Raw genomic sequence first — 16373 nt, 5'->3', positions numbered from 1 at the left:
TTACAAGTACTTATGTATATTTACATTTCGAAAATTTAACCACAAACTAAACACGGTAATAATTTTTGAAACACAACATTATTTACCACAATAATTATTATTTATATATTATTTATTTATTTACTTTTATATAATATTTATTTAAAATATACTACTTTATATTTATATTTATTGTTTCATTTATTGAAACCGATAATTTTAACAAACATCAAATGTACTACCCGTTTATAAAATTTTGATCTAGGTAATCGGGATCTGCGTAATGGGGATCTGCGCAATATATATTCTGTGTCATCGAATATGTGTGTAATCGGGATCTGAGTAAAAGGGATCTGGGTAAAACGAATCTGGGTAATAGCGCCATCTGCGTAATCGGGATCTGGGTAAAAGACACCATCCCTAAAATACAAGCAGTTGCGCGGAACCCTATTTTCAACATTAAATAAAAATTATTGCTTTTGAAGATAGAGTTCCAGATGTCAAGACTTTTTTTCAGCAATACGCTTCTCTATGAGAATCTTTTATTCCCATTTTTTCGGTTTCACCCTATAGGTGTTAAATTCAATAAATAACTATTTATTGAGTTATTTATGAAAAACTAAGATTTTTATTTTGTTTACGTTTTTTGTTAAGGGGACCCAAAAACCCAGTGGTCTGACGGCCTAAAATTTAGGCTATTTTAGTGAATTTTATTTCCATATGAAGGTAATGAGTCTAGGGCCAAATAGTTGGTGTTTTAAGGTTAGCGGTAAATTTCCAGTCTGGTAAAATTAGCACTGAGATATGTTCAGATCGTATACACTTTCAGATATGACAATATATACTAGACTGAAGTTATTGACTATATGTAGAATTTTAGTAAAATAAGTCTCGACTCCCAGAGTTGTAGCTCCATTATTTATAATTTTAATTTAACGTTGAAAATTAGGCTCTGCGCGGCCGTTTCGGCGCTGAGGCGTCGCTGCCAAGCAAAGTATGCAACAAAAAATAATTATTTTAAAACATTTAATATTAATTTAGAAATCTAAATAAATTATAGTGTCATCTAGACACTTGAAGGAATATAGCCCCGCAAAAAAAAATTTTAGCTTGATTGATGTTAAAGTTATTCTATTGTTAATTAACTTATTTTTTGTAGAGTTGAATTTTAATAAAATCTCTTATAAAAGTTTAAAAAATGTGTCTATAAATTAGGAACTCTTGTTATATAAATAATGAACAAGACTGCGTAGTAAAAGTTTATAAAAGTTTTTTCATTTGTTTATATTATTTTTCAAAGTTATGAAAAATTTAAATATCCGGCTAATGTTATAAAAAAAATTTTTTTTGCTCGACGGGCAGAAAGCGTCAAATTTCGGCCCGCTGCGCTAAACAAAATTGCCACTTTCTGCCTTCGTCAAGCAAAAAAATAGCATAAACTCCTCGGGAAGTAAATAAGAAAGCCTCAGATCACATGTTTGTTGGCCGAGGCGAAGCCGATTACATGTGATCTGAGACATTTCTTACTTTACTTCCCTCGGTGTGTAATATACTATTTTCCACATTTTTAATTTTAGTTGTTTTTGTATCAATATATTGTGTTTAATTGCTTAGCTAAAAAGTTTTTAATTGTTTAAAAATTTGTTATAAACAAATTTCCATTTTCGTTTTATTTTCTTTCCGTTGCTCTAAAAAATTACAAATTCAGTCATGTACATCAAAGTCGTAAAAAAAATTTTTCTCTATAGAGAAAATGATATTTATGTCATAAGGCTGTGATGTGACGGTTTTCTGAAAGCGACGATATTTCGATATGAGCTTAATGTTTCTGGCGGGACGGTACAAAACGGGCGTAATATAAACGTCCGAGGCGTAGCCGAGGACGGAAATTTACACTCGTTTTCGAACATTCGCGTCACAAACATTAAAGCGAATATCGAAAAAAAGTCGTTGTCAAAATCGCCACTAAACGGCCGAAAGACATACAATATTTTTTGTTATTATCGCTCCATAAGTTTAACTTTTGAGGGATAGGAGGCAAATAATGACATATTTAAATTTTAGAAAGTTTCACAAGGCCAAAAAAAATTAATTTTATGTTAATTATCTTTTTATTAATCTAAAAATCTTGCTTACGTCCAGAAAATGTAAATAACTTATTATTAGTATTTATTTATTTATGGCGTTGTTGTTATTTTATTAACATTAGGTCCGCTTCGTAATAAACTGTCAGCAGAGAAATAATTAGCGCCACTCAATAGTAACTAAGACTAAAAATTATCGGTCGGTACGCTAGAATGTGACTTTTTTTTTACAATCTCTCTCAATTTCGTCTGAGTGTACATGAAAAGTTCGTAAAAAAAAGGAGGGGGGGGGGTAAAACTTTACGGCCTAGGCCGTGAAAAAACGACGGTATAGTATTGTCTCTATAAAAGAGTACCTTTACGGACACCACCCAGCGCTCAGAAGTTGAACTTCTGGAGCGAGTATAACAAAAATATATTTTTTATTGAATTTTAAAATAATTTATCTCATGAAAGTTGAAGCGGTCAACTATTTTATTAATTTATAAATTGTTATTACTTGTAAACTATTGATGATACGGTCTTTGATATTCACGACGTTTTTTTTTTTACTGGTATTTATTATTAACAAAAAACAAGTTCACTTTAATGCATGCAAATGTGTAAGTTTTTCAAAAGTTTGTGAGTATAAATGTGACAGTAAAATCTAGAAAATGTTCTCTTAACTGTGAAATAATTAGAATAGATAAAAAAAAAACTGATAAACAAATGGAATTAAAAATGTAAAAAATTCATTTTTGAGTAGTCTAATAATTACTCTATAAGATTAGCTTGAATCATTAAAGCCGTAACTTCAATAGTTTAAAATATATAATTATATAACGACTCAAGTGATGCATTTTTTTATATACAAATGTTCATAAAAAATAAACCGCGAGAAACAACACTATTTTCAGAATTTAATTCCACATCGATTAAGTAATTTTTCATATTTTTATCAAAATTTTTTAGTTTTTTCTCTGCAAATTTAAACAGGATTCTCACAAAAATTTCCGTGACAATGTAACATAGTAATGGTTACCATTCTACGTAGGAATAAGATCGATTCCTTTCTCTCCGTATTCCATTATTTTGTATTGACTTGATTAAATTTTATATTTATTAAGAATTATGGAAAATAAAATTCTCTGCAAAAAAATTCAAAAGTATATTGCCCCAAGTTCAACCCTGGAGAAATAACAGATGATTATTGGTGGAGAAATAAAATATCAACGGCAAATTGAAATTTAATTTGGTTTTAGTTTTTGTCTTAAAATTTTGTATTGAAATTTTTGTCTTGAATTTTTATCTTAAAATTTTGTCTTGAAATTTTGTCTTGAAATTTTGTCTTAAAATTTTGTCTTAAAATTTTGTCTTAAAATTTTGTCTTGAATTTTAGTCTTATTTTTGATAGATTCCATAAAAATCTAACTATTGCATCGGTCCTCATGACACAAATTTTCAAAAATTTTACTATATTCCGACTTAACCCTCTAATGTTCTGGAAGCGCTATGAATCTCAGTGTGAGCTGTTAGGGGAGAGACCCAATCATAGTCCGTTATGCGGTTGTGTGAGAGACGGTTTAGTTGTAGTAGTGTGTCCATGCGTCCCTCGCTACTACTTTTCTGGCCCCCTTTCTAGGAAAAAGACTATAGCTTCCTCACTTAAAAAAAAAAGACATATGACTCGAATTAAGAGTGGGGATTCAAGGCCGAAAATTAAAGGGTTAAGTCGACAAGCTGAGTCAGAAAATACATATGATTCGAAATTTATATAATTCATATATATGTATATGTATAAATTTATATATTTATATACATGAAATAGAACGCGAATTGCCACGACAATAGCGTCAACAATTCTTAAGGGATCCGAATAAAACTTAACATACTTTTTTCATTGACGAGAATGAAGGTCAAGTTCAAATATGAGCTCAATCGGTCAATTACTTTAGAAATTACAGCATCTTTAAATTTTGAAAATTTCACACTCTAAGTGTACATCACTTTCAAATAACTTTTGAGCGCGTCGATATATTAATTTTCTGTAGAATGCATCAGAAAGCTGAGGAATTAAGCTACAATTTACATGTTTTTTTAAATAAACAAAATCCATCTTCTGATCATTTTTAAGAAATTTTACTTTTGCAGTTGTTTCGTCCACAGAATTAAAACAAAATAGAATCTACTTCCACTTCGGCTGCTAAATGGCATTTTTTTAAATGATTAAAAAACATCTAAAAATAAGTTGAAAATTATAGAAAATAGAAGTATCTACAAAAACTTTTTTAAGTCTTTTAACCTAAGAACCCCCCTTTAGAATTGATGACTGATTGTTGGATGAAAAATAAGATATCAATATGAAATTTTGTTCTTTCTTGTCTTAATCTTTTCATTTCTAGATGTGAGTTGAGATTTTAAGAAATTCGAATTCCCTACAAAAAAATCCATAACAGCTTCTAACCTGAGTCCGTTTCATGAAGGTCAAAATGAGCTTGTGAGCGAAGTCCACCTCAGGAAGAATTACGCCATAAATAGCTAAAAATCATATAATAACATCAATATTATACGATTAAAAATAATTAATAATCATAAAAATGAATTTTAAACAATGAAAATCAACTTTAGATTATACTTGATTAATTTTAAATTATACATATTAATTTTTCATTATGAAAATCAATTTTCAAGTATGAAAATTGATTTTAGATGTAAGGTCATTAAATTGATAATAAGTAAATTAATCTTAGATTGAGGATAATCAATTTTCGATGATAAAAATTAATATTATATAATAAAGCATTAGTTTTTTTGTTAAAAATCAAATTAAGATAACAGATAATTGATTGTTTATTTAGCCAATTAATTTTGAACTATAAATAATTAATTTTATACTATAAAGATTAATGTTAAATAATCAAGATAAATTTTATATAATAAAAATTAATTCACTTCTATGAAAATAAATTATTGATCATTAATAATTAATCATATAGTCAGATAATTGATTTTGGACTATAAATAAAAAATTTTCAATTATACAGATCAAATATATATTATAAAAATTTATTTAAGATCATTTAAATTAATTTCGAATTAGGGTAAAGTCACCAATACCCAGCCCCCTTCCTATTTCCAGCCTCAAATAGTATATACTATAAATAACTATAGTTTCCTTATGGTGGGGGCTGGAAATAGGTAGGGGGCTGGGTACTGGTGGAGTTACGCTATGGTCGTTGCGTTTGATTCAGATCGTTATCAATTAATTTTGTTATGTCCGAAAAATAAGATCTTAAAATGCGGTAGCTGGATTAACGGAGGTTTGGATAACAGATGAATTTCCCTAACGAAAGAATCGTTAAGTTTATATTTTATGGGTTCGCGAAGGTGAAAACCCCGGAGAGGGCCCCTTGAATAATACAATCGACCTCGGAAACAATAAAATATCCTCCACTTACTTTTGCGAATCCTAATTCCAACGATGATTCGGCTTTAACTGGACTTGTACCTTTGACTTCCGCTGCTTGGCTTCTCGCTTCCTCCTGCTGACTGGAGATTGAAGGTTGAATGTTATTAACTTATGAATGACGAAACACTTCGATTCAGGTTTTTAGGTTTATATTCAATTAAATGGCCCTACGAGCAAACACGTCTTAACTTACACTATTCACTTATTAACTAATAACAACATAAAACAAAGGTTGAAAGTTTATATGAGTTCGTAACCGGAGTAACGACTCCGGCAAACAAAAGTTCGCCGATTATAAATTCACAGAAGAAGAAAATCATTTGAGAGTAGGACCAGGTCACTGGAACTGTGGGAATCTCGATAATCGTCAAAACGAATCGTGGCTCGAAGAATCGCTATCACAGAACTCAGAAATACCGTTAAGGAAATGGAAATGAATAATTAGGAAAAAGTTGACTAATTAATTTAATAATTGAAGTCTGCCTATACGTGTCGGGGTATAGGACTCACCCGGGCTTTAAGGTAGAACTGTTACCTTGTAAATAAGCTGTCGAATTGTGGTGTTCGCGTCTTTTATCACCTCGGTTGCGATTCATTAAGTGGGGCTACTAATTCAACAATTGGTTCCTTTGATAAGGTGACAATGTGCGGTAATGTGTATTCTTCGGCCACGAGTAAATTGTCGCGCAGTCCAGGTTGTTGTTCCCTAAATATGCAAGCGCTGTACTTTTCGGCTGTAATGGGAGGCCCTGTATTATAGACGGCACGCCGGATATAACAGCATCCCCCCCGAAAGGAAGGGTGCTAACAGCATCTTTTCTTTCGCGAACTCGGGCGTCTCATTTTGACGAAAAGTTCATGCTTGCTTACAATTTTGTTTAAATAATTTTGGATTACATAAATTTTGTTATTGAAATATTAAGTACGTGTTTACCCGTTACATGAAATAATAAAAAAAATTAAATCTTATTATATATTCAATTTTTCTAGTATCAAAATATAATTACCAAAATATAATTGTTTATTTAAATTTTTATATTCTTTTTTTTTTTTTTTTTTTTTCTACTATTTTCGTTTAATATAGATTTTCAGTGAACAGGCCCAGCCGCGATTAAGTCGCCCCTGGGGGACTCCCAATTTCACGAGCCGCATTTGTCTACCGCTAGTTCCCGCATTTTCAGCATTTTACAATAGTAATATTCTAATCATATTATGAAATTTTTATGACTTAATTCTATGATTCTACAATTTTAGAGAAAAATTCTGTTTTTCTAGCAAAAAGAAATTTCATTATTTATATAAATTTTTATAATTTTTACGATTTATCGGGGAAATTTCGCAAATTTCCCTCTTTTCTGAAAAAAAAAGAAAACAAACAAACAAACATACAAACAAAAATTATTATTTTTACTGACTACTTATTGCTTACGCGTTTTTAAATGCCCACGTTGCTGAGTTTGCAGAATTCTTCGTTAGTCAACTAGCAGCAGCGTTACTTCCAGTTGTACTGTGGTTCTCGCGTAATTTTTACGTTTGCGTCTCCTCGATGATAATCTATTGACTCCATCTGGCATTGTGTCAAGGACTGAATTTCCTTCCCCCCCCCCCTTTGTCCAAATTTCGTTAACAACTGATGATGAATCGTATAACCGGGCCCTAGTTGAATACGTTCAAGGTTGGCGAATTAATTTTAACCCATTCGAGATCAGGTTAGTGACGGGGAACGTATCTTCTTGCTTTTTAAAAATTTTATGTTTCAAGAAGTTGCCTTCGGTGTAGTGGGTTAGGAACTCGTAAGCCCCATGGAAACTTAATAATCGCATGTCATTACAGAGTTTTCTTCGGATACTATCAACGTTACTGGCGGAGGTACTGTTGATGTAGATGCTCATGTTCTTGTTGGAAGAAGACTGATGAAAAGTTTGACCATATAACACGAAGATTACTTATACTGTTGGTCGTGATACTTTGCAATGACATTTAAAAACAGTTTTAATTTACTTTGAAATTTTGAAAATTACTCCGTGGTAATTCCTCTAAGTAAAGATGCTAACTTTTAAAATAATGTAATTCATTTACTTATTTTCTTCAAAACAAAAATCGTGTTAATTTAATTTTTTAATGAATTTAGTTATTTAGATTGAATTTTTAACACTTCTCTAAAAAGTTCACAAGTTTATTGAATATAATAAAAGATAATTTATTATTTCGCTTTTTTATATTTTTATTTTTAATGAAAAAAAAATTTTTCTCTAAAAAGAGCAAAATTTTGTAGAAAATCAAAAATTTTAATGATTATCAAAAATTATATTCAAATAATATAACCATTGCGGTAAGTCTCTCTCCAGAAAGAGAAAATTACTTCGTTTTTAAATTTAACAGATTTCTCTCTGGTAAAAAAAAAAACGAGAGAATTTTGTAGTAAGTTTTTCTTTTTTCGGATTTAAAATTCTATTCTATAGAAATTTTCGTTGGAATAAATTTAAAATTTTAATCGAATGAATTTATTTATTTTCTCTCTAAAATGAGAAAATACTTTATTTTAAAAGAAATTTCAAATTCTGGTCTTGAAACTTTTGAGATTCTATTTATTTATTCTTAAACAATTTTATTTACTCATGCCCCCTCCTTTTTTTTTAATATTTTTTTTATTTTATTTTAAAGGAACAGACTTGCCTTCATTTTGAATTAAATTTTCGACGCAGAGAATCGAACAAATGCAAATAAACTCTCTTAATACTAGTTGGAACCTTACAGCTCAACGCTATTTAGGCTCACGGAAGTAGCCATGTGGTGATTAACCTTATCTCATAAGTTTTCTTACCTCACTAAAAAGGCTTGAAAAAGATTAATAACCCTTATTTGCTTCCGTTAATTTTAATAATTATGAAGCAGTATTAAAGATTTTAAGAGCGTTCATTCCGCACTGGAAGAAATTCTCATTCAAAGTTTCAGTAGAGAATGGTTACATTTCTGGAATGGAACTTTTATCTCGGAAGGAAGTGAGGAAAAGAAAAGAAATATCTATCGAGGAGTGATTTTTAACAGTGAAGACATGTCAGAAGGTGTTTTAATTCGAACCTTCGGTGGTTTTGAAGATGCTAACAGTAGAGCGAAGATGTGAAATTTAAATTTAGTATTTTTGTTGACATCAGTTTTTATTATTCGTAGGTTGTAGACTTCAAAATTTTTGAGTCTCTTTGAATAAAACAACTGTAGGATATTTTGAATTCCGTAACGATCAATATTGTAACGGAGTGATCGTTACTCGGTAAATTCCCCTATTTCGGTACCCAGTTATTTATCGACTGCTCACAGTGCGCTGTGATCTAAAGCTCGTTTAGAGCTAGTAAGAAAGGCCCCAAGGTGGAGAAGCCGGCGTAGTGGTAGTGGGGAGAGCAGAGGGAGCAATAAGTGTAGAACTAAATTTGGTAAGAATCATTGTGACTGAGTAGCTCGAATGGACGAGACGCAAATTTTTCCAAATCATCCAGCTAAGGTAATTATTTTATTCTGCTTGTCCAACGTGGAACTAAGCGATAATATTTTGTTAATTTAATGCTTGCTAGGCCTGGTGCCAGTTTGGTTAGATTAACTTTAACTTGTGATAATTTCTAATGCTGATTTGCGGTTACAGGCGTAATAGATACCCAGAGAGCGAGTGTTGGTGACCAAAGTTTGCCGCCAAATTGAGAATACCTCATCGAGGGAAAATTCACGCCAGTACCCGAAGACTAGGAGTTGCAACTCACCGTTGGAGTGTAGATCAAAATTATAAAAACTCCAGGTACAAATAACGAGTCTTAATTATTCCTCGGGGCTGCGGCATCAGCCAGGCAACACGTCGGCTGAAGGTCACCGCCATTTCGTGCTCAGTCACAATCGTTAATTTTATTTAGTATCAGATTTAATATTAATACTAGAGAAAATTATAAAACAATTAATTAATAATACCAGGACAGGTTTCGGGTTATTGATTAATTTGTTAGGAAAATAATTTGTCTTGGTCATTACTAATTTTACACGTAGGCCTTTTGGGGTTAATAATACTAGGCATTTAGTTCGGGTTATTAATTCCAAATCTTTACGCCATGTGTAAAATTTATTTATTTGAGAATCGTTGAATAATAATTTGGCTTAAGCCAGCAGAGTAGAATTGAGTAAACCGCTAAATTAAAATTATTTAAGAGCGTATATAGTGTTCTTCATTTATCGATTTTGAGGGTATTTTTCAAAGTCGTTGATTGGGGCTTCACGTGAATAAAAAGCTACGAAACTTGGCAAAAATATTCAGAATATCATTACGAAGAATATGAAACTTCCTATTTTTACTAAAAAAAATATTAAAAATACTATTAATTATTTTAAAATTCGGCGGTTTATAGTAGGTTATGGTTGAATATTAAAAAAAAATAAATTAAAATTTTTTGCAGCACTTTTCAGAAAAATAATTACCGTTATGTTCTAGAGAAACATCTAATGAATTGATTTTTATATGCCATTTGGTAATTTCTAATCACATAAACTCAATCAATTCATTAAAAAAAAAAAAAATTCAATAATTATTAAAATTATTTGAAATGTCAACAAAAACATCTGTCATGTTATTTTTAATCATGCCACTAGATGGTGGTAAATGTAAATGGAAAATTGAAATTGATTGATTTCTATACTGTAAGATGGCAGATATACTGTGAATGTAGGTTTTGTCTTCTAAGTCCAGTTTTGTACTGGAAAAAGTGAAGACAAAGCGAGCAAGACTTGTTCGCTTTGAATTTACTTTGTATGTTAGCTCAATACATCTATTTGATTCATTGATTGTGAACTAGACCATACAACTGGGGTTATTAATACATTATTATTATTTTTAATATTAATAATAATTAAATTTCTATTAATTTAATCATATATAATAAAAATTGTGATAATAATAATTTCTTGAGGATTAAAACTTTTTTTGAGTTTTATATTATTTTGAAAAATGTTATTTTTTATGAATTTTAAATTTATTTTTTGGAAAATTTTAATTTTATTGGAAATTTTAACGATCGTTGAAATTTTAATTTTTTTTACATCAACAAGAAAAATTTGGCGTTGAAACTTATTTTAGTTAGTAAACTAAAAAATCGAAATTAAATTTTACTGAAAATTGGTATTGAATTCAAATTTTAACTTAAAATTTTTTTAGTTTATATAAAAAAATTCAAAATTTAAAAAAAAATTAAAATTTAAGAAGAAATCGAACTGTTGAAAAAATTTAATTTTTCAAAAAATTCAAGATTTACATTATCATAAAAATCATTTTTTCAAAATCCTAAGACTTCGAAAAATTTATAATTCTCGAAAAAAAAAAATAAGAAAAACGACTGACCCTAAAAGTCATGCCTGTAATTACCTGCAAACTCCATAACTAAGCGCTGAAAAATATAATTTTTGTGTTTTTTGAGCTCTTCAAGCTCAAAGAGATATCCGCTTATAAGTTATTTGAAAAAAAACCACGTTAAAATTTTTTTTTCTTTTATTTTTGAAATTTCCCGAGTTTAAATTTAAAAAAAATTAAAAGTGCGGATCTTTAAAAATATTTTCCGTATTATAATTACTTTTTGTAGATAATATAAACAATAACAGTTATCAACAAATTCAGTGTCATACATATGCGACACTCAACTTAAATTACTTAAAACTCTTTTTTACACTATTATAACACTAAAATTATTATGAAAAAAGTTATTTTAATAATTCTCCAAGTTTAAATTTAAAAAAAAATTAAGATTACAAATCTTTTAGCATATTCTGCGAATAATTATTAAATTTTGTAGATAATATAAATAAATGAGAGATAACAGGTGATTTCATATCTTACATATATGACACTGCAGTTTATAGACTTAAAACAATTCTTTAAGATTTTATAACAATTGATTTATTCAAAAAATTCTACAAATGTACATTAAAAAAATAAAATAGTGCAAATTTTTTAAAACAATTATTGATTATCATAATTGATTTGTTGAACGAATCCAAACTATTAACAGATATCATATGATTATTTATCATACACATCTAACACGCCCATTGTCAGACTTAATATAATTTTTTACACGTTTAAAACAATTAAATTATTATTACAATAAATAAATTTTAAAATTTTCACAACTGTAAATTGAAAAAATTACGAGTGCAACTTTTCAGAAACATTTTTTCTCATCGTTATTGATTTATGAATAAATTAAAATAATAAACAGATATCAGGTATTTCCCTATTATATATTTATAACACTGCAGTTAACAGACTTAGAAGTATTCTTTATGTTTTTATAACAATTAAATTATTCACAAAATCCCACAAATGTACATTAAAAAAATTGAGAGTACAAACTTTTTTAAAACAATTTTTGTTTATCATAATTAATTTATTGAAAGAATTTAAACCTTTAACAGATATCAACTGATTTTTTATCATCCATATATAACACAGCAATTGTCAGACATAAAATAATTTTTTACACTTTTAAAACTATTAAATTATTATTACAATTTTAGAATTTTCATAACTGTAAATTGAAAAAATAACAAGTGCAAATTTTCAGAAACATTTTTTTTATTGTTATTAATTTATGAATAAATCAAAACAATGAACAGATATCAGGTGATTCCCAATCATACATTTATAACACTGCATTTGACAGTCTTAAAAGAATTATTTAAAATTTATAACAATTATCTTCAAAAAATTTCACAAATGTACATTAAAATAATTAAGATTGCAAATTTTTTTAAACAATTTTTGTTTATCATAATTAATTTTTTAAACGAATTTGAACCATGACCATACATCAACTGATTTTTATTATACATATATAACGCCGCAATTGGCAGACTTAGAACAATTCTCTGCACTTTTATAACAAATAAATTATTTAAAAAGTTTCACAAATGCAAATTAAGAGTGCGATTTTTTTTTAAACAGTTTTTGTTTAACATAATGAATTAGTTGAACGAATTCAAACAATTAATCGATATTACCTCATTCATTATAAAACATATATCACCCTACAATTCTCAGACTTAATATACAATTTTTTACACTTTTTTAACTATGAAATTATTTTAAATAAAATCGATTCAAAAATTATTACAACTGTAAATTTAAAAAATTAAGAGTGCGAATTTTTATAAATATTTCTTTTATCATTATTATTTTATGAACAAATTTAAACAAGGAACATCAGCTGATTCCGTATCATACATATATGATACGAAATTTAACAGACTTGAAACAATTTTTTATACTTGTTAACTATCAAATTATCATAAAAAAAGATTTATTCAATAAAGTTCACTTGTGTAAATTAAATTGACATTAAAAGTCCAAATTTTTTGAGATACTTTTCTTAACATTTTTAATTGAAAAAATTTCAATATTTAACAGACGTCAGCTGATCTTTACTGTCAAGTGTAATCCGAAGGATACTTATTGGCTACAGTTTATGTAAAAATATTTTTTGTACACTTTGGCGGGTATAAGTGTAGGCTATGAAATATCTTTGCTTCATAGTAGCTTCCCATTCATTGAAGAGTTACTGTACATTTATTTTATACGGTCTGTCGCACTGATTTTTCCCATCAAAAAAATCTCAGGATCGAAATTTCGGTTGCGTCCAATATTCTGTTTTTTTTTTTTTCGTTACTGAATGATTGTTAGAAACTATTTTTAACATTATTTTCAGATTCACCACTGGTTTTTTTATGGCTATGAAATTGCGAGCTTTAATTTGTGTGCTTCAAAATTGTTTCTGTTGTTTCCTGTGCGAGAGCCCAAACTTTAAGAAAAGCTTTTTTTGACTATTTCGATGTTTACTAATAAATGTTAATACTTGATTATATTTTTCTCCGATAAAACACCAATATTTATCAGAACACTAATGCTCTTCATCATAACAACACTAACGCTCCAAAATGTCCAGCACAGATCATAATTGTTGAGTTATCTTGTAAGAATTAATGCTATTGTTTAGCACAAGTTAACAAATTGTTGCTATCGTTTTGTTACATCTTCAGCAACTTTGCGAATACTTTCGGGATCATAATAATTAAAATTTACTAATGCATCGACTTTATGCTTAACTTAAGTAGTTGCAGTGTGTTGACAATCGACTATAAATAAACTCCAATTTGATTGAAAACTTGAGCAAGTTCTCAACCTTATTGCAAAACTAGAAATGAAAATTTTTTATGTAAATCCTTCCATCATTGTGAACACGATACATCTACAAAGAAATAAAATAAATTATTATAGTTTAGGTATACTTTAAATGATTATAGGTTATGTATTTACTTACTCGAAGGTCAATTTAAAAAATTTTTCATTGAATAATTGTCTTAACGTTAACACTATTTTATTTTACTAAACAAATTATGGATGGCACAGGTACCTCTACCCTTCATAATAATGATAATCACCAGTCCACCAATATTAAGGATAATAATGGAGTAAACAGTAAATAAATAAAAAGTGCGTACATAATAGTACCTTTACAGTACAGATACTTATACACACTCCATCATATATATGTTCAACAAGTTGAGTAACTTAAAATAAGTTGTTGAACAAGTTGCAGTAATTTGAATTTCCTAGGACTTTTATTTTAGGCCGAATGTTTACGTATCCGTATGTGTACGAATCTGTATGTAAATAGCTCCGTATTATACACGCGACATTTTCAAATGAAAATTTGAATTTCCAGGGGCTTTGTAGCGCTCCTTACACCGCACACCGTACCGTAGGTCATCAGTAGTACACACAGTCGTTGATTGATAATAAATGTCTAATTTGCACTGCATTACTTATGGAAAGATAACCTGAGCAAGACCTGCGATATGTACTGGATCTGATAACTATTTTTCTATTGGAACTTCGCCAAGGATAATTAGGCTTCATCACTTGAAACTGGGTTATCTTCATACTGCTCTGTCATCAGTCGATGTTTTTAAATATATATTTTTATATTTACAATATAAACAATATATGGAGCGTAGAAGTTACTTCTACCTTCTACAAAACAATAACATTGTGTTTATATGAACGCATGCGCAAAAAGTGACAGGTTCAAACCTTATGGGTTATATTCATGCAAGCGTCCAGAATCTTATCGTAATGACGTCATCACAATAATCTTTCGCCGGTGTAAATTATTTATTACGATTTTAAACTAAATAATAATAATATCACGTAAAAAACAATTATTACTGGTCCCATAATAAAATTGAGATGAAATGTATGTGAAATCAATTTATTCGTAATGTGATTGGTCGAAAATAAATATTCTCATTCTGATTGGTTGAAAGTGAATATAATATACATAAACGACACATAAATATATCATGACAATAAATATGGCGCGCGAAAGTTTGAATTCTAGTGATAGTGAAAAAAGATAAAAATTTATTTAGCAGCTATTTATTATTCAATTTTAATCATTTTTTTAACGAGTAAATTTGGCAAAAAATTGTTAAAAAATCGATTTGTAAAAATTTTTAAAAATTTAAAATGCAATTTTTTAAATGTTATTTTTCGGAAAAAATTTGTTTGTTAAAAAAAATTAAAAAATGAACTGCTAACTTTAACGTCATAAAAATAGAGACCGATATCCAAACGTTACATACGATAAAAAAAAATTAAAAAATGCAGATAATTGATGACATTAAAGTTAACAGTCACTTAACAACTTTTTAATTTTATTTAATCAAAAAATTTGTTACAAAATATTTTGTTTTTTAAAATTGCATTTTTTATTTTTTTAAATTTCTATATGTACGTTTTTTTTTCTATAATTTATCTGTTATAAAATTATTAAATATGTGCTAAATTAATTTTCATAGATAATTGAGAATCCAAATTCAGTTTTTTATTTACGCATAATTAATTCATTTAATAAAAATTTCAGTAGAGCAATTTCATTTTCTGAAGGAGCATTCCAGGAGCATTTAATTGTTATTACTACCACTTGGTGGCAGGTCGATAGCCACTTTCTGGATGACGCATGCGTCGCAATTTAAATTTGCATTGATTTTTTATTGACTTTACTCTACATAAATCTTCATATTAATTCCTAAATTTCTATCTACTTCAATATAATAATTATATTTCAATATTTAGAAAAATTATAAAATAAAAAAAATTTACGAGTCATTTAGGCACAATGAATCGTACTGTATATTTTTTGGTTGGATTTATAACAATAATTCGCCAATAAACAAAATGACAATCGATGCGTTTTTTTTTTTTTTTTAATATAGGTATCTGCTTTCGCAGCGTTTCTTAGTTAACTATTGACTTCCCCATAACCATAAATTATTGGTTAGTTAATTAAATAGATTCATAAATTAAATAAATAAATAGAGAAAATGAATTAAATATAAAAAAAAATAATTAAATAATAGTTAATAATATAAATTAATTATCTGTTGATAAAATAATATTAGCAGCAATAATTAAAACTGTAATTAAAGTGTCCTCTAACAATAAAAAGTTTTGTGCATTCAATACGTTTTTACGAGTGTTCATATTTTTTATTGTGAGCTATTTTAAGCAATAAACATGGGACGGAAGGTGAACAAAATATCAAAGCATTCAAGAAATCATAAACGAATGCAAGCGTAAGTATATGATTCATATTATTTTAGAAAATATCTTAGATAATTTTTAAAAAATTTTTTAAATATCAGTCACAGCCTTTTTCAGGTAAATTTCTTTATAAATCTATCTGTTGTAGCCGGTCTCATAATTTTAAGAAAATTTTTTCATGCATAATGTTTCATTTCATCGAGTAATATCAAAAAATGGCATTGGCTCAAAATTA

Source organism: Cotesia glomerata, linkage group LG1, assembly GCF_020080835.1.
Source record: "Cotesia glomerata isolate CgM1 linkage group LG1, MPM_Cglom_v2.3, whole genome shotgun sequence".
NCBI classification, from domain to species: domain Eukaryota; kingdom Metazoa; phylum Arthropoda; class Insecta; order Hymenoptera; family Braconidae; genus Cotesia; species Cotesia glomerata.
This window is presented reverse-complemented; position numbering follows the sequence as displayed.